Source organism: Amblyomma americanum, chromosome 5, assembly GCF_052857255.1.
Source record: "Amblyomma americanum isolate KBUSLIRL-KWMA chromosome 5, ASM5285725v1, whole genome shotgun sequence".
In the NCBI taxonomy this organism is placed as follows: Eukaryota; Metazoa; Arthropoda; class Arachnida; order Ixodida; family Ixodidae; genus Amblyomma; species Amblyomma americanum.
In genome coordinates, this window is record NC_135501.1 from 151,311,607 (window position 1) to 151,331,998 (window position 20,392).

At 47.6% G+C, this 20,392-nt stretch overlaps 1 pseudogene; it reads right to left on the minus strand.

Moving 5' to 3' along the window:
* Positions 1 to 2,578: 2,578 nt before the first annotated feature.
* LOC144134267 (uncharacterized) lies at positions 2,579 to 17,224 on the minus strand (annotated as a pseudogene).
* Between the last annotated feature and the right edge of the window lie 3,168 nt (positions 17,225 to 20,392).

The following is a 20,392-nucleotide window of genomic DNA, read 5'->3' on the forward strand; positions in this document are numbered from 1 at the left end:
TTTGTCGTCATTGAATAAATAATAGCTTAACTGTAAATGTGGAGCTATTATTTTCAGCATTTTACTAAGCATATGGAAACACGCCGTTTCTAACTCCTGGCAGCAGTGGTCTGGTGGCAGCCGCCCGTTTTCCGCCGCTTGTGCAGCATGGCGGCGGTGCGTCAACGTTTCGCCGCATTGCTCAAAATCAGCAGCGCTAGTTCGCTCCATGTGGGTCGCCCTTAAGGCGAACGTACTGAACACGAGGCTTGCACAACCAGACAAGTGCTGTGACTCTGCAAAGTTCACTTCTCCCCCTTGCTAGAGCTAACGTCAAAAGGTAAACACACTATGATGGTACCGCTGCGCTGCATGTTGGTGCACTGCCAAGAAATGCTTTCTTGACCGTGTGACTTCAAATTCTTCTTTTCAAATTCTTCGGCAAAAGTCTATGGTGGGTGGGTTCATTATGCGGGTGGGTTCGTTACGAGAGTAAATACAGTACATACACCATAATGCAAATGGTTCTTTAGAGGTCAGTCGATAATTCTAACATCGGATAATTCAAACTTTTTTCCCAGTCCCTTGAAGTTCTAATTAACAAGTTTTTACTGTACTTCTGCTACAAGACTTATTACAGGAAAAAGACACTGTGGTCGGAGCTGCTCACAGATCCATCTGCGAGGTGCGTGAAATCGACCTGGAACTGCAAACAAACCACAGAATTAAAGTTTATACAGCATAGACTGCTTATAACTAGGACTATGGAAATATTGAAATTTTCTAATATGAATCAAATATCAATATGAACAAAAATGGCTTTGAATATCGAATTGAATATTTGGTCAGCACAAAAAATAAATTCAAAAAAGAAACAAGCAAACACTGTTGCTCCTATTTTTTTTTTCTTCAAAATAGCGTATGTCCTTTGCAAATGAAATAAACAAAACTAGGCTGCCTGAGCACCAAGTAAAAAAACAATATGCGCAGAAATGTATACTACTTAATTGAACAGCATAACAGTATCCAACCTGTAATGCGGTCAGGCAAAATGAAATCCATAACATGACAAGACTGGAAAAAAGAACAACATGATGGCTAGTAAAACCTCATTAATTCGGAGTTCAAAAACCGACAGAAATGGCCGGGTTATTTGAAGGTCGATTTATAAAATGCCCTGCGGCCCCCCCAAAAAACTACCAAAAATGCGGTAGTCGTATGAGGCAGCTCTATCGTGCAAACACCTGTAAACCCGTGACGAGCACAAGTTTTGGCACGCTGGAATAAATGACGGACGTGAGCGAGATGGGACGCACGTTGACGTAGGAATGGCTAGACTGCTTCTAAAAAGGAAAAAAATTACCATCGAGGAGTCACTCAGCATCTGAAAGCAGCATGGTGCTAAGATTGCACTACTGGCGAATGCGCGGGCAGACAGTTGCCATTGCCACGGGCGAGTGGCGAAGCTCAGAAACCAAAACTACGCGGCCAGGTTATTTTTGGGGCCCTCCGAACGTTTGGACGTGTGCCGTTATGGCCTTTTAAAAGGTGCATGGGTTACAGTGCACCACACAAAAGGCGGGATTTTTACAGGATCATTTGCCCTGTTGTGACACCTCGACTCGCCACTTTGGGAGCCTCACGCAAAATTCCGCAAGTAGGCTTTCCCGCATAGCGTAGATGACCAAAACAAGATGGCGGTAGTCACACTCGTTAAGGTAGGGTCTCTAGAAATACTTGCTAGTCTGCCGTCCGCCGGCCGCGGCGGGGGCTGCTGATGAATGATCGCCGCGGTGGCACTGCTAGCAACTGGCCTGCCATGCCAGCCACGGCGTCTGTGGCAGACGCGCGTTTCGCCCGCGAAACAAATTCTCTGTGCGTTTTCATCTGCCTTGCACATGCGATTGCACTGATTATTTTTCTTTGATTTTAGCTTAGTCATGGTTTTTCAATGTGCACTTCAGTTATTAGTGTAGCGGTGCAAACGATTTTTTTATTGCGAAAACATTTTGTGCGCGAACTCCAGAGTCGAAGGTGAAACGAACCCGCTTATTTTTACACCCAATTTTTACACCGTGCCACTTATTATAATACCACCTTCCGAGGAGTCTAAATAAAAATTCTTTGTATCAAAATTATTACCCAGGATTCTAAACCCCACGGCCGTGTGTGCACGCAACAGAGCGCTATTGACAGCGGCGTTTTAATTCATGCTATCGATTCGATCTGAACTTCTATGGACTCTAAATAAATGAAGTTAGAAGGCAGACTGAATACTGGAAACTTCTACATGCATGCACAATTAAAACATCTGAGCCCTGCAAATCACGTGCTTTAGGCAAACTGCAGGAACGCATTCCTTAGTGCCTAGGCAACCGAGTTACAGAAGTAATGAACATAAGCATGCATTCTAAGCAGTTCCTTCGAATCCCATGCTTGGTAAAATTGCATTATTAGCCCATGCAATGTAGGTCACACGTAATGTCAGGCAAAAGGCACCCAAGGATCACTAATTTATAGCACAAAATAAAAATCGTTGTTGGACACATTAATTTTCGTCAGTTTGCACTCAAGCTGCCCACACTTTCGTTTGCACCACCTACTGGCATCTTGTCATCATTAACAGCTTCAGCTGCTCTTTCTTGGCTGCCCTCTCAACATTGATAGACTTCGTGTAGAAGCGCAGGCGAAGGAGAATATAGAATTTGATTATGCCATTAACAATTTCATGTCCATGTTTCACACAGGCCAGAGACGAAAAATTTACATGTTTTGAGAAATCAGCAAAGTCAGCAATGCTTTTCTCGTGCAACTTATTCAGACTAAAATAAGTGGTGAAGCTGTCTTCAAGGACGGTGATAATTTTCTTCAAGGGGCCAGACGGATAGAGTAACCCACCATTATCAAAGTTTGCAGTGAAAGCTGCAGCCCGATCATTTTCTGTAGCCACTGCTTTTTCACTCGTCAATGCGTACGCACAGTCTGTGCACTGGTTTTTTTTCAGTGCTTTTCGAGCTATGTAGCCAGAGATATAATAAATTAACATCTCGTGTCATTCCCCTATCACACAGGCACTATAGTCAGACGTGGTACTTGTACGTGGAGAACAAGAGACCAATGCAGTTTCTGCATCATTTAGCTCCCCTTTATCAATAAGGCTGTCAAGAATAGCTGTTTCTGAGGTACCGAAACTAAGGAAGTGACAACTTCTGGTGCACAGTTTCCCGATGGTGGTCGTTGCACAAGATTGTAAAATGTGAGTGCATTAACACTAACCAAAAACTGAGCGGCATTCGGATGGTCATTAGTTCCTGATGATTGCCGAACGATGCTGAATACGCTTTCAAGCCTGTCTTGGCTCAAGTTTGCAGTCATCATATACTTAAAGCCAAGGGTGCCTAGATGAGCCACTAAACTGAGTGTGCTCTGAATTGAAACACGGAGTCCCTCTGCTGTGCTGTTGCTCAGAAAACCGCCTATTGTGGCCTTTGCATGGTTTTCTCACTCTGTGAGGTGTTCAAGGCAAGGAACTCCTTTAAAAATTCAAAGTTTGGTGACTGCGGGTATAATGCTGCTTTTGGCACACGCGCAGTCATTATCCTTATGAGCTTATTCATCCTTTTTACGAAAGATTCTGTTGCTTCCACAAAGTCATAATAGCGTCTTAACTGGGTGCAATAAATAAAAGTACCTCTAATTAGTTGGAATGCTGGAGCAACCGTCATTTTCTTGAAAGAATTGGGATTCAGGTGTATGCTGATGATCTTTGGCATGGCTTTAAGGAAACACTCTGGCTGTCCATTTTCCAAGCGTCTCGGATTGGTTGAACGTGCACCCGACACTCAGGTGTGTTAAACCCTTTTCCTACAAATGCATTTCGCACATTTTTAATTAGAAGGGGGAAGTCCGAGATAAACTGCAGATGGCGCGTTGAGCTGACAGGATGTGGCGCCTTGCACCGTGTGCCTGTGCTCGCACCTGCAAAGATATGAGGCGACGCTGTAAGCAAATACTTTGAACAACCGTAACGCCGTAACCACCCAAATGATCTTAAGACAACAACACTTTGCAATTGAATCCAGTTCAGCAGTTACCTCGAATGCCAATACGCTTCCACATTGATCTATTCCAGCTTGCTCCTTCGCACGTGACATAGTCAACGAAGAATCCAGTCCTCGCACAGAGAATTGTCGCCGCAATGATGATCTTGGCTAAGATGTCTGCCTTGACATCGCCACGTGATGCGAAAATCCCAAGGGCTTGTGTCCACTTGCCTGGAAAGATATAACAGCAAATTTATTTTTCCCACAAACACAGTGTTTTAAGAGTAACGTGACAAATCTGACATATATGTTAGAAAAATAAATTACCCTGGAAAGGCTGGAACAGAACTACCATGCCATGGTCAGAGAGTTGGCCTTTTTGGGAATCGGGCATGAACTGAGCAATATCGACGAATCCTTCCAGCTCACCTGAAAAAATACAAGTAGTGTACACAGAATCTCAGTTGCCACATGTTTCATTTAAAGCTTACTTACGGGTGTAAGTAAGGTTTAAAAACCACTCACTAGTTGATTTCACATCAAGGTGCTCGGAGATTTTTATTTCATCAAAGACGATACCTCCTGTGCGTGAGAACTCATCCATATGTTGCGAATTCTCGGATAAAGCATTAAATATATTTGGGTTAAAATCAAATTCAGTCTTGAAGCTGTGGATGCGCTTTTGTAAGCATGTTCTACCTGGAAGAGCCAGGATGTTGTATCTTCGTATATGTTCATACAACTTAGGGCTTTTCATTCGCATCAGAATGCATTCAAGTAGCCACTCATTGGAATATGCCATCCCTTTCGTTGACTTTTGTTTGGCAGCCTCAGAACAAGTTCTGATAGCAAGCTGCTGCTTAGGAGGAAGGCCACTAACCCTTCTTTCAAACTGTTGCTGAAAGCTGTTCATTTTCATTTTTCATTTCATCTAGAGCCTTTTGCAGCTTTGCCATCTTGTCTTTCATATGTCGCACTGCCCGCGATTTTGAAGTCGGCGTCTTCTTTAGGCACGGCACTCTTGATTTCTTCCTCCTTGACAGGGTGTTTTAAGTTAGCTTTTGTAAGTATTTGCAAGCTATGCATGCTGTATCCGAAAGAATGGAACAGTTTAGAGCAAAGTAACGCCCATTTGAAGCCGTAAAGGATTTGCTGATAGGCTTCAATCCGAAGCCAGGGCACAAATTGAGTTTTGCAATGTCCTGAAGAAGATTTATTGTCTCTTCTGTGGATTTGACGTCCAACTCCTTCACTTTTTTTCCTCGAATGTACACAGTAGCCTTCATGGCAGCGTCATCCGAATCACTGCGACGGAGCAGAACTCGTCGACTTACGTATAAGGCGTCCGGAGAGCCGTCCTCACTTGTGTGGCACTGAGCAAATGTTACTTGCTGAGCATCCAAAAGATCGACATTTGTCCAAGGTGGCAGTGGCTGCAGCTCTCTGCATTCCCTGAGCAGAATCGCGTCACATGATCCACCGCCGCTAGATTCTTCAATCACCTCCACTGGTGCTTCAAGATCAATGTGCTTTTTTTTTTCTCTGGAGGTGCTCTGAGTCCCGGCGATTGCTTCTGCTCGCACAAGTTTCTATCCTTCCTCTTCCGAGGCAGTGGTTTTGAGATATACTTTTGGGCATCAGGAAACAGCGTAGGAACAGCATACTTCACAAGTTGCGGCACATCCTGGGGAATTTCCACTACCTTGCCCTGAATCACAGTCTTAAATCTTCGCTCAATAAAGCACGGTTCGAAACGACGCTCGCAAACGGCACTAGCTTCGTCGAGCACTCTGTCGCCACGCTTGATGTTGCGCTCCCACTGTCACCTCTTCTCTGCATCCTTTGGTGTCCTGAAGAGAGAGCATTTAACCTTGCAGGAACGGTAGCCCCTCTTGCATCCCGGCACGAAACACGTGCTGTCGCGCTTGTCACATTGTCTAGACTTCACGCAATCACACACCCATGAGCACACGCACACCAACACACACGCAGGTTAGCATTCACCTATTTGGAAAAAAACAGCAGTATTCTGGGCTTGCGACCAAATAGCAGCGCGCAACACTTCCGCAGCCACGGCAGGCACGGCACGACGTTCCGAATGTGTGCAGCGCCCCCTGCACATTCATCCGAGGCGAAGCCAACCAGTTCCGTAGGGGGCTCCGCACAAACGGCAGACTAGCAAGAATTTATAGCGACCCTAGTTAAGGTGACAGAACAAATGCCATGGGTGTGGGCATTAATTATATAACATGTTACGGAGGCATAAAAAAATTAAACGCGCTTTCGTGCTGCAATTGTTAGAAGCGGGTCGTCCCCAATCTTGCTCGCAGCATGTGTGGTATGTGGGAAAGCCCACTTGCAGAATTTCGCACAAGGTGAAGCCTAGCGGCATCGGAATGCGATTCGTCCACACGATAAACGATGGAGAAGAAAGAGAACAGGGCCTTTATATTGTTTTTCTGAAACGTCAAACTCTATATTCAGATAATCCGCCCAGATATTGAGCTTTTGCCACTACCAAATTTACGAAAGTCGGCGTGGTATACGATCGCTGCCGAGTATTCGTGATTTTTCGAATATTCGGAAATTCACGAATACCATTTCTTGAATACGAATATGAACTGAATATGAAACATATTTGATTCGTATTCGAATATTCGCACACCCCTACTTATAACGCATACCGTGGGAGTTGGGAAAATCGCATTATAAGCGGTACTGCACTGTAACCAAAACAGTTTTTCCGTGCATTCGCATTTTCATAATGGCCAGCCTACCTTTCGAATTCACCTGACAATGCATCAGACTCACAGCACTGCAATCACAGGCAACAAAGGTGTTTATTTGATCTTTTTGTCGAAGCGTCATAATGAATGAAAGAATGTTATTTTAGTCTGGCTCTGTGACTGAACTGCATTGCTAGTGGCTTCATCTTCAAAAACAGTGAAGCACTTGCTTGCTGAGGTTTCTCTGAGTGCAGGAGAGGCGCAGTTTGTTGCAACAGTCGAGCGTATCTTTGCAGGAAACTTCTCCACTTTCGCTCATTTCATCAGGCTCATCCTGAGATAGAAACTCATTGTGAGCACACACCGCTGCCACGATGTCTCCATTTGTGGCAGGCACTTCACACACAACTCCGTTGGAGTCGGCAACGACGAAGAGCTTATCTTGTGCTGGTCTCTGAAACGCTGAGCACAAACGCTCAGTGGGCTAAAACCATCATGCCCCAAAATGGTTACAAGGCACCTGGCCTTGGCTTGCAATATCGAGCCACTCACAGGAACGCTCTTGGCTCGCATCTCGGGAAACTGTTCAAAGTGGTGACATATTCGTACTTTGACGCACGAATCCGCTTCCTTGCAAGCGACGCGGAGTCTTCCTGCAGCTGTTGTTGCAGATTGCCTCTGTTCTTCCAAATGACGAACACAGTAGTGTCAGTGACAGCCTACTTTTTTGCCACCGTAGCCTTTTCCAAACCGCCTTCGATGCCCCTTGCAGTGCTCTGCTTGGTTTCAAGAGCTTGCTGTTTCCTGGCTTTCGGACGAGCAGACACCGTCGGCACTGAAGACAACCTGGGCTGGTAGACTTGCTCACGTTATAAACTTACCACTACTCCCGATGGCACATCTCGCTCATGGGCTCAGGCATGACAAGACGCTGCCGCACGTGCACTTGGTACAAGCAGCGCGTCGTGCTATGCGTGCCATGCGCTCGCCGCCGCGGCTGCAGCTCCAGCATGCTCGTCTGGCCGTGCCATCACATGCTTTCAAGCTTTGTCCAATCAGGGTGCCTAACGGAGGAGCATCGGAGGAAAAAGGCCTGCTTTGTGACTTAAATTTTTTTTCTATCCTCTCCTGCCTTCAGCCTTGCCTTGAACCACATTGACAGCGCTCTCCCGCCCTGCCTGGTGCCCCCTTCTTGTGCAATCTGGGAAGCATGCTCCTTGCGTCTGCTGGTACTAACGGGCCTGCACCGGTATGCGGCCCACAGGCTTTCCAGAAACCTCACTAAATGCTGTCTTCGGTTGTGCACTTCCGCGTATTAAACAGTAAGCCAATACATTGAACTCAGTGGGAAGCAATGTGGTTGTCACAAAAATTCGCATAGAATGCGGTCTTGCATTATAAGCGGTTACGTTATAAATGGTCTGAGGTGTATCACAATAATACATGCCTATCCTCCCAACAGGTTCATAGCCCTTGTACACTTGGCCAATTATGTTTTCCACTGTGTTCAGGCAGCCACCAGCACTACTCATGCTAGGTCACAGGTTTCTCAAGAAGTTTTGAGGTGGGTTGAAGTCCAGATTGGTCATATTATATCCGGTCCTGCTGTGGAACATGACCAGGTTGCAGTACCTCAGTATGTGTTCCACAATGAGCAGTGCAAAAGACCGTACATGACTGACTCCACTGCTGCAATGCTGGAATTGGGAGCCAGTATCAAAGTCATGCATACAACTGTGTTCAGTGATGTGGCTGGAGATTACAGAACATTTGTGATAGCACGCAAGGTCTTTACCACTGCAGCCTACAGGACTATGCATATACTCACTGCTGAACTGGCGTAACGTGAACACATTGCAGAGGTAAAGTCTGGTGTCATACCATGTGTTTTCATAGAAGGAAGTGCATCATGTTTTTTTATACCACTTAAATTTAAAGCACTGTATAAGCCAGTGATTGGTGATGTACAGTGCTGTAAAGTAGTATTGACTACAATAATATGCAAGTGCACAAGAAATTCACTTTTGTTGTACCACCATACAGCAACTGACAGAGTGTCTGAAGTTAATTTCTACTGAACTCATGCTTTCTAGTATTTGTGGGAGCTTTGCATGCTTTCTGGTGCACACACAAGTTGCACAACCCTTTACATTTAAATTCATCTGAAGCCATCTGTTGTTTCTCCCATTGGCTGCTCTGTGTAGCTTCAGGATTTGAAATGCTTATTTTTTTTTCAGACAAATGGGTTAGTTTGCAAACTTCCTTAGAACACAGTGCTCCTTACACATATCAATAGTTGCAGTGATTGCTCATTGATCTCAGTGAGGTTTTTTGGGTGGTATCCACACACATATCTCTTTGGAGGAACATATTCAAGCCAGCCTTTATCGATTAGTGCATTCCAGTGACAAAGGCGCTGTTTTCAGTGAAAACAAAGCTTTCTTAAGAATAAAAAGGGTAAACAATTGAAATACTCGTCTCTCAATCACTGGGTTATTCGCAGGCAAAGTGTGATGCGCCAAAACAGTTTTCAGGCTGTAAATCCTATAGGCTAGAGTTCAGGTCAATCCACTTCCAAGCAATCATGAAGCCTTTTTCAGCTTTCACATCATGATTTTGATAGATGTGGCAGGAAAATTTTTAAAATTTTCTCAGCGATACAAGTAACTGTAGAATTGATCTCTTCAAAAACAAAAATTTGATGAAGTTGTTTTCAGTGCCTCTAACCAGTGCTCGTTTATGGTTACATGTGATTCATGTGCATTCATTTAAAAAAATGTTTTCATGTCAGTATTTCATCTCCATTCTTTACCTTGAAATAAATTGAATATTACTGGTTTTATAATTTCACATAGTTAATTTCCTCCATGAAAAAAGAATATTCATTCCAGGGCTGTTCTGCATCTTTTTACATATGTAATGTTAATCACTTTATTTTTCCACACTGCGCAATCAGCAAAAATGTATGGATCTGTGTTGAAACTAGTACTGAAGACATAGGACAGTTCGAGTTCATAAGTCAAATCTTTTCACAAGCACATTGTGAATGTGTCAGTTGTAGAGCTGGCCAGATCTTTAGCTGGCCTGTACGACGGCCAGGTTTTGCGTGTTCCTGCAGCTTATGATGGAGCAAACTTGTGAAAATATCAAATCTAAGCACAGGCTCACTAAGCCCACGCTCAATATTGAGCGTTCAGCAAGTTTTCTTAGTCGTAAAGTGCAGGCGTGCTGAAAAAGTGACCGTCGCACACGCTAACTAAAGGTTTGGCCCGCTGTACAGGTGTCAAAGCATGCAGTTCAGCCTTTGTCTGATAGCAGAGCTGAAGTAAGTAACCAGACCGATTACAATTGTTAACCATACAGACTTTTGGGGAAAGAAATGTGAGCTATCACTGCGAGCCTTTACTTTTTTCTGCCAAAGCTCTCTAGGGCCTTCACAATAAGCATCAATTTGTATGATCTACAGGCCTGCACACTCAGTTGGAAACTACCTGGACAGAGCTCATTTCTATGAAGTGCCAGCACCTCATATGGGTATCAACTCATCTGAACCACACATAAATCCCACGCTCGAGTCCCAGTCTCCTCTGCTTCACAGTCTTGTTCCATTTCCAGACTACAAGGATTCCAATCAGCTGGTTCAGGCCAGCTGGTTTTGTTTATAAACCAGCTGGCTCCCTTTCCAGACTGGACTGGTTCCTGTTAGGACCAGCTGGCTACCAGCTGGTTCTGACTGGAACCAGCTGATTCCAGTTGAAACCAGCTAGAAGCAGTTGGGATTTTTTTCACCTGGGATTATTAGCACAAAGAGGTGCACGTCTTCTGTGGCACACCTTGAACCACGACCTTTGCTGCGGGGCAGACAGGGAACTGCTCTTCTTTCGTTTCGCACCATGGCTGGCATCGCGACGACGCCTTTGCTTCAAAGGGCTCCTACTTCTTTCCTGCGTGAGTTTTTTCGCTTGTTATTTATATTCCATTTTCGCCTCTCGCGATGCTGGCCTTCAGAGCACTCGTTTTTTATCTTCGTCTTTAATTTTTTGCTTGTTTTTTTCTTTTTGTTTTTGCTGTCGCTTTTCCCCATATTTTTAAAGCGTGGTTTCCCCGCCCATTCGCCTTGGCGGTTTCTGCGCGCCTCTCTTTTGCACCACGGCATTACTTGTTTTGGTTTGTCGCCCAGCCGCTGTTGGTTCCATTTCTTAAAATAATTTTGCCGATGCACTTTGCCTATTGGTGCACCAACATATTGCTTGTTTTCATTCACTTTTTCAAGCCTCCTTTCTTTCTATTGTTTTTTCCTTTCTATACTTTCTGGTTTTCATGCGTCTTTATGTTTCCTTTGCACCTTTTCCACATGCCAGGCCATGCCGGGGGTTCTCAGAAATAAGCTTGTCGACGTGGTGGCATCCCGAGCTAGCCATTCGCTGCGAGTCAGGACTGCGGTGGGCTTGAGGGCCATGGTCTGAACCACCTTCCACGAGGTGGTTTGCACCAGGTGGGCAATCTGGTGGCGCGACAACAATGCGGGCACCGAAATGTATTCCTGGTTCTGGGTGGTCTTTCATACCCAACACCTTTGCACTGCCGCGCTCGCTCGTTAAGCTCCTAACAGGCCATGGGTGCTTACATGCAGAGGTTTGGGCTGGCGCCGTCAGCCGAGTGTCCTTGTGGGAACGGGGGTTCTATGAGCTTACGTGTGGCATTGTGGACAGGCTCCCGTGTCGAGGGGGTGCGGGCAGCGGTCCGTCAGCCTCTTGGCGTGGTTGGATCACGGACCGCCGTCCCTGCGTCCTCCTAATTCAAATTGTGACTGTTATTAGCGCTGCACTGCTGAATTACATTCGGGGGCTTGTCCGAGAGAGGCGCTCTTTTTTTTTTATCACTGTGGCTTTGGTGGCTTCTCAGGGGGGCCCTTCAGGCCAGAAGAGGTGGATGCTTCCGCGTCCGCCCCTATGGGAGCCACGTGTTGCAGCTTTGTGGTGTGCATTTGTGTGCAGAAATCTCGTTGTCCCCAAACTTACTACTGTGAATGTGTTAGCATTAGAACTGTCTGGGTGGAGATGCGTGCCTTAAGGGTAACGCCAATTGTGGCCCATGTAGGGTTGTGTGGAGGGAGCTCGCTCTCTACGGGGGCCGGAAGAAGAGCATGCATGTGTCAGAATGACTGACGACAGAAATCTTGTCCCTAATTTCGCTACTATAAATACATTAGCATTAGGAAGTTCTGGGCGGAGGTGCGCACCTTGAGGAAGGGGAACACTGATTGTGGTCCGTATAGAGTTGCGCGGAGGAAGCTCTCTTTTAAGGGGGGTTTGAAAAAGCATGAGTGCACCAGAATGACCCAACAGAAATCTCGTCCCCAAACTTACTACTATCAATGCGTTAGCGTTAGAAGGAAGGGTCTGGGTGGAGGTGCCTGCCTTGAGGAAGGGGAACACCGATTGTGGCAAGTATAGGGTTGCATGGAGAAACTTCGCTCTCTATGGGGGCCTGAAAAGTAGCGTGTGTGTCAGAATGAATCCACAAAAATCTCGTCCGCAAACTCACTGCTATGAATGCGACAGCATTACACCGGTCTGGGCAGAAGTGTGCGCTTTGAGGCAGGGGAACACCGATTGTGGCTTGTATAGGGTTGCTTGGAGGAAGCTCGCTGTCTATGGGGCTTGAAAAAGAGCATGATTGTATCATAATGACTCGACAGAAATCTTGTCCCAAACTTACTACTGTCAGTGTGTTAGCATTGGAACGGTCTGGGTGAAGGTGTTCGTCTTGAGGAAGGGAACTTCGATTGTGGCCCGTATAGGGTATATTGGGGCAAATTTGGGGCACATCTTAAGATAAATTCCTGTTTTTTAAGCAGCCTGCTTTCGTATCATGTCCGACAGCTATTACGGAATTGTGCTTGAATGCCCATGATATTACCTGCCACTTGAAAAAAAAATTGAAAATTGATTTTTTATGAAAGGGAATGACATAGTAGTCTCTCATATCTCCGTGGACACTGGAAGCATGCCAATAAGGAAGGGATGAAGGAGGGAGTGAGAGAAGGAAGGAAGAAAGGTGCCATTGTGGAGAGCTCCGGAATACTTTCGATCACCTGGGGATCCTTAACATGCACTCACATCGCATAGCACACGGGCGCTTTTAGCGTTTTGCCTCCATTTAAATGTGGCCGCCGCTGTGGGGTTCGAACCCTGATACCCTGGATCAGTAGCAAAGCGCCCAAAACTCTACTTTTGACCCCACATATACAACGAAATTACGACTCCGCATATAGGTCGACTCCGAATATGAGTCGACCCCCAAACTTCAGAGGGTAATTTTTTTTAAAAAAAAAAGGTAGACTTATAGTAGGCAACTTACGGTTGTGCCGAGATGCCTCAATCGTAGGGATAATCGTTGGCACTTTCTATATGGCCTAAATTACGAACTGATTGGTGCTGAGGAGTTTTCCTTATATTGCCTTCAATGGCGCAGATTGTCTATTGCTCAATGCAGATATAGTGCCTCTGAATACACTTTATCTTCACAGGTTTACCACGAGCATTAATCGGGATGTGGCACTTTTCTTTCTCGGGAACTTCTAACACAAAAAACTCCATTTTGTAAATTCGTTACCCTGCTTAACTTTTGCTCATTTTTGCTTTTCATTGTCTTATGTCACACGATGTCTTCAAGCGATGAGCATTAACAATATATTGACACGGTGCATTCCGCTAGCACGCTCTGCTTTAAAAGAAGAAGAAGCGATCTGGAGCGGTGGTCAAGACCTTCGTCGAAGCCCACCGCTGTCTCTTGTGATCAGTGATCTCCCGCATTCACGCGTGACATCTTGGTGGAGGTGCTCGGTAGCACACCCCATGCCCAGGACCCCTCCAAGAAACCGGGACTCCAGCCCGCCTGAATCCTTGAAAGCCGAAGTTACGCCCACCCACCAAGGTAGCCGGCGGCTGCAAGGACTGCAACCAGAGTTTGGGCCTCTGCAGTCTCGTCCGACAGTGAGAAAACTTACCTCCGATTCAGCGCGACCATCAGTGTCCACACAATCCCCTGTTAGCATGCCGGATGCCATCCCTTTGCCGTCCGTCGGGTTGCAACAGCCACGTGAGCCACCCACCTTTTAAGGTTTTCCAGGTGAAGACCCGGAGGACTGGCTCCAGAAGTTCGAGCGCATAGCCCAATACAACAGGTGGGCTGAAGACGAAGCTGCAATACGTGTTTTTTCGCTGGAGGGTGCAGCTTGTTCTTAGTTTGAGAACAGAGGCCGCAATAACAACGTGGGGTTCCTTCGACTCAGTTTTTGCAGGCTTTTACCATCGTCCTCCGGAAAGAACGTTCCAAGCTGCTCCTCCAGACACGTTTCCAAATACCAAATGAGAGCGCCCTCGTTTACCCAGAGGACATGGCGAAGCTCTTCTGCCGGGCTGATCCCAACGTGTCCGAAGAGAAGAAGCTGTGCTTTCTTATGAGGGGCATCAACGAGTAGATCTTCGCTGGATTAGTTCGAAGCCTGCCCAGAACAGTCGCCGAATTTGTTTGCGAAGCCACTATGATGGAGAACATGCTCAACTTACGATCCAGACAGTACGAGCGTCCGCCGTCGTTGATGGCTACCAGTGGTGTCGATGCTTCTAGCCACGACGTCCTTTGGGAGACCATCCGGAATGTCGTACGTGAAGAGCTTCAAAAGCTCTTTCCAATCCAGCAGTCGCCTCAGGTTTCTTCCATTTCGGACACTATTCATGAAGAGGTCCAACAGGCGCTCACGCCGCCAGACCCTCTTCAACTGAACACAACACACCCCAGATGACGACATACGCCGCAGCCATTCACCGTCCACCGCTGCCTCCAAGTCGCCCCGATACACCTGTCCACATTCGCCGCCAACCACTCCTTTCTCACCCTTCTCAGGTCCCCCCTCAGAAGAGCGACGTCTCGCGTACTGCCGATCAGCGCCCTCTGTGCTATCACTGCGGCGCACCCGGTCACGTCTACCGCAACTGTCGTTACCGATGTATGGGTCGGCAGGGATATAGTGCCGATGCGCCCCGACCGCAGCGTGGTGAATGGCCTCGAGAAATAAGGTCTCCTATTCCCTGTCAGGAAAACTAGAAGCCGCAACCTTTGGGGGGAAGGTTGCTCACCGGCAACACGTCCAAGATCCTCCACCACTGCAGACATGACGTGCCGCTTCTACGACGTACCGACGATCACCAGCCCGATAACACACTTCGCTGCATCATCTCCGCCGCAGCGAAACCACGTGACGCCGCCACACCGCAGCCGTGAGCGGACTCCGCGACGTTCCCGTACACCTACGGCTACAGCTGCTGATCTGAACATTTCAGTCGACGGTACCGACGCCACCGCATTGTGGGCACCGGCTCCGATTACTGGGTAATCAGTTGACCTTTTGCCGCGACTCTGAAAAAGGTGACCACACTTTGGACGGGCCCACAGCTTCGTACTGCCGAGGGCCATTTGATCACGGCAGCTGGCAAGTTCACGTCACGAGTGACCATCAAAGAGGACACGTACCTAGCCGCCTTCGTAGTACTCGACCAGTGTTCCCGGGACGTAATCCTCGGAATGGATATTTTGACAAAATGGCGTGGTCATTGACCTTAAATCAAATTCAGTGATGTTCTCCACCGAGAACGCAGTCCACAGTTCTTCCGAACGTCCCGTGGCTCTTTACATCCTTGGGTGACGTCACCATTCCACCCCATTCAAGTGTTGTGGTATCTGTCGGCGCGAAGACGCTGCGGAAGTTTGAAGATGTCATTGAAAGGAAACAAATTATGTGTTTTTCGGCCGCTGTATTGCTGTCACCAGAGGGGTCGTTTGCCTCGAAAACGGAGAAACTGAAGTACTGCTTACGAATTTTGGAGGTGAGCACCAACATCTCAGCCTTGGGACCACTGTGGCCCACATTCATGGTATCGCCGACAATCAACGAGCGCCCAGCCTTGCCATGGTGTCGTCAGCAAAAGTTCTCACCGCTGTTCCCGACTTCCAGTACGACATTAAACCCACGCCTTTTTCGCAGCTGCGAGGCGAAGTAGAAAATCTCCAGCGCTACGGCGATACCTTCTCGACTTCCTCCCGCATCGGAAGAACACACTTGGCCAAGCATCGGATAATTACAGATCACGCCGTGCGCCCTCTTTGACAGTCATCTTACCGTGTGATTTCCACTGAACGTGCCGCAATCAGCCGTCAAACTAAGGAGATGCTTCGAGACGACGTCATTCAGCCTTCCGTAGTGCCTTGGCAGCACCTGTCATCCTCGTCAAAAAAAAAGATTGTACACTACGGTTTCATGTTGACTACTGTCGCCTAAACAAGGTAACTAAAAAAGATGTTTATCCCCTTCCTCGAATCGACGATGCTCTCGATCGCCTCTGCTATGCAAAATATTTTTCATTTATGGGCCTCAAATCAGGATATTGGCAAATCGAGGTAGTTGAACGGGACCGAGAAAAAAAAACGCATTTATTACTCCGGACGGGCCCTATGAGTTTAAGGCAATGCCATTTGGTTTGTGCCCTGCACCCGCACCATTCCAGTGGCTGATGGGCACACTTCTGGCAGACCTGAAGTGGCAGACATGCCTCGTCTACGTTGATGACGTGTTCGCACCAACGTTCGAGGAGGACCTTCGGTGCCTCGAAGTTGTGCTGCAAGCCACAAACTCTTCTGGGCTAACGTTAAAAAATCAGAAATGCCACTTTGCTTACACTGAGCTAAAGTTCTTGGGTCACGTCGTCAGTTACGAGGGATTTCGGCTGGGCCCAGACAAAACCAGAGCTATTGCCAATTTTCCTCCACTGCAGGACCAAAAGGTAGTCCGCCGCTTTCTAGGATTATGTGCCTACTACCGTCGCATTGTGAAAGATTTCGCTCCAATCGCTGAGCCCCTGACGCGTTTGACGAGGACAGACGCCTTTCACATGGGACGTCGCTCAAGCACAAGCATTTGGAACTCAACGCAACCTGCAAGCACCTCCAGTCTCTTGTGATCAGTGGTCTCCCGCATTCACACATGACAATATTCCCTGTCTTCTTTAGTAAGAGCAAGTAACTCATTTAAACTTGCAAGTGTTACGAGGTGCTTAGCACAACAGTGATAACATTGTACAGCCCTTGTACTTTTATACATTGCAAGGGGTTTGCTTCTAAGCTGTGACTGCAAGGATGACTGCCTTGGCTTCCCTTTCCTTGTATGTTTTACACTTCTTTCACGTTATCCCCAGCAGAGCTGTGGCATGCGCGCACGTGCCGTCTCAGATATGCCATGTCCAAGCACCCTCTCTCACAGTGTGGGCAGTGCAGCTGGTACTGGCGGCGGTGCACTGCCCCCTCATGTCTCACGTCGTCACCTTGTTGCGTGAACCTCTTGCAGCACTGTGAGCAGGCGTGGGGCCTCTCCCCCGTGTGCATCACTAGGTGCCTGTTGAGATCTCCCCTCTGCATGAACCCCTTTCAACAGAGGGCACACAGGTGGGGTGCGGCCCCACCGTCCAGTGTTGCACCCTGCTGCAAAGCGTCGGGTGATGGGCTAGTCTGAAGCGCTGTCCGCAATCGGGGCATTCGTACGACCTCTGCCCCGAGTGGACCAGCTGATGGCAGGTGAGATGTGCTTGCTGAGTGAAGCTCTTCTAGCAATGGGGTACACGATAGGACGCTTGCCCATTTGAGTCCACTCGTGTGGTCACATCCGCTCTGTTTGGAAGCAAATGAAAGGAGGCAGAAAGAGTACACACCATGAGCATGTCAGCCTCACTGACGGCACAGGTGGAAAACTAGAAACCTACAGCTGCATGCAGATATGCCACCACAAGCTGCCGCGGATCCACCTTCGTCCGGAAGGAGAGAAGAAAAAAGGGTGTATTTTTTTTTCCCAATAATGCAACACCATCCTGTTGTAACATATTCCTGCTGTAACACCCAGCTATTTCCCTCGTCTCTTCCTGGAACTGCCGCAGCGGCGTCCTAGTTGCTTTTCTTGCAAATAATATCGGAACATATTTGTCGCAAGTCGCAGGTGCACCCACATATTAACTGAAGGAATTCGTCCTCTTTGGTTTGGTTCCCACGATGAGTCCTCCCTAAATTCTAGTTACTTTTATGTCCTCTGGATGTCCATATGATGTTCAGTTTGATCATAGTGGGTGTCCACATAACACCCACATCATGAGCACACGTGACATTTCTGAAACACTGAGAGGATGTTCATTAGATACTCATCTAATCGGTTTCGAGGTGCGCCGGGGGCACGCAGCAGGCTCAGTGCTAGATGTAACGCCATATAGTGGCAAATATCACAAAACACGGCGGGCTGCAGTGATGCGTCATTTATTCAACACGATGGCAAAAATTCACACATGGACATATCAGATCAAATGAGATCCCGTCATCCCTCGAGGACTGGAGGGTGTTCTTTTCTTTCACTTTGATGATATGAGCAGCTACTGTATAAAAGGAAGCGATCTATCAATGAAAACCGAGTTGTTAGTTAGCGCTCTGTACTGTCAAGTTCGTTTCTTCGTGTGGTGTCTTTCCGCTACATAAACAAATTCTAGTTTGTCTAATTCTTCACAGATGTTAAAATTGCACGAAAAAACACGCAGAGCTCTCGCTAAGGATGACTGCCTCGGCTTCAAGTTTCCTTGTTTGTTTTACACTTCTTTCACGTCATCTCCAGCGGAGCCGTGGCATGCACGCACGTGCCGTCTCAAATATGCCATGTTCAAGCACTCTCTCGCAGTGCGGGCAGTGCAGCTGGTACTGGCAGCAATGCACTGCCCTCTCATGTCTGACGACATCACCCAGTCGCGTGAACCTCTTGCAGCAATGAGAGCAGGTGTGGGGCCTCTCCCCCGTGTGTGTCATTACGTGCCTGTTGAGGTCTCCCCTCTGGGAGAACCCCTTTCCGCAGCGGGGGACACAGGTGGGCTGCAGCCCCACCGTCCACAGTGTTGTACCCTGCTGCAAAGCGCCAAGTGATGGGCTAGTCTGAAGCGCTGTCCTCACTCGGGGCACTCGTGCAACCTCTCCACCGAGTGGACCAGCTGATGGCAGGTGAGATGTGCTTGCTGAGTGAAGCCCTTCTGGCAGATGGGGCACACGATAGGATGCTCGCTCATTTTGGGTCCACTCGTGTCTGGTCACATCCGCTCTGTTTGGAATTGAATGAAAGGAGGAGGAAAAAGTAGACACCGTGAGCATGTCAGCCTCACTGGCTGCGTAGAGGTGGAAAACTAGAAGCCCACAGCTACATGCATATATGCTACCACACGGGGCCGCGGATCCACCTCTCACCGACACTACTTCGTCCGGAAGGAGAGAGGAAAGAAACGTTTTTTTTTTCCAATAATGCAACACCATCGTGTTGTAACTTATTCCTGCTGTAACACCCAGCTATTTCCCTCGTCTCTTCCTGGAACTGCCGCAGAGGTGTCCTAGTTGCTTTTCTTGCAAATAATATCGGAACACATTAATTGTTTGTCGCAAGTCGCAGGTGCACCCACATATTAACTGAAGGGATTCGTCTTCTTTGGTTTGGCTCCCATGATGGGTCCTCTCTAATTTCTAGTTACTTTTGTGTCCGCTGGACGTCCATATTATGTTCAGTTTGATCATAATGGCTGTCCACATAACGCCCACATCATGACCACACGTGACATTTCTGAAATATTGAGAGGATGTTCATTGGAGATTCATCTAATCTGTTCTGAGGTGCGCGGGGGGCACGCAGCAGGCTCTGTGCTAGATGTAATGCCATATAGTGGAAAATATAACGAAACACTGAGGGCTACAGTGATGAGTCATTTATTCAACACGATGGCAAGAATTCACATATGGACATATCAGATCAAATGAGATCCCGTCATACGTCGAGGACTGGAGTGTGTTCTTTTCTTTCATTTGGTTGATACGAGCAGCTGCTGTATAAAAGGAAGCGTTCTGTCAATGAAAACTGTGTTGTTAGTTAGCGCTCTGTACTGTCAAGTTCGTTTCTTCGTGTGGTGTCTTTCCGCTACATAAACAAATTCTAGTTTGTCTAATTCTTCACAGATGTTAAAATTGCACGAAAAAACACACGCGGAGCTCTCGCTAAAGATGACTGCCTTGGCTTCAACTTTCCTTGTTTGTTTTACACTTCTTTCACATCATCTCCAGCGGAGCCGTGGCATGCATGCACGTGCCGTCTCAAATATGCCATGTCCAAGCACTCTCGCAGTGCGGGCAGTGCAGCTGGTACTGGCAGCGGTGCACCGCCCCCTCATGTCTCACGGCATCACCCAGACACGTAAACCTCTTGCTGCAATGTGAGCAGGTGTGGGGCCTCTCCCCCGTGTGTGGCATTTGGTGCCTGTTGAGGTCTCCCCTCTGGGAGAACCCCTTTCCGCAGCGGGGGCCACAGGTGGGATGCAGCCCCACCGTCCACAGTGTTGCACCCTGCTGCAAAGCGCCAGGTGATGGGCTAGTCTGAAGCGCTGTCCTCACTCGGGCCACTCGTGCAACCTCTCCCCCGAGTGGACCAGCTGATGGCAGGTGAGATGTGCTTGCTGAGTGAAGCCCTTCTAGCAATGGGGTACACGATAGGATGCTCGCTCATTTGGGTCCACTCGTGTCTGG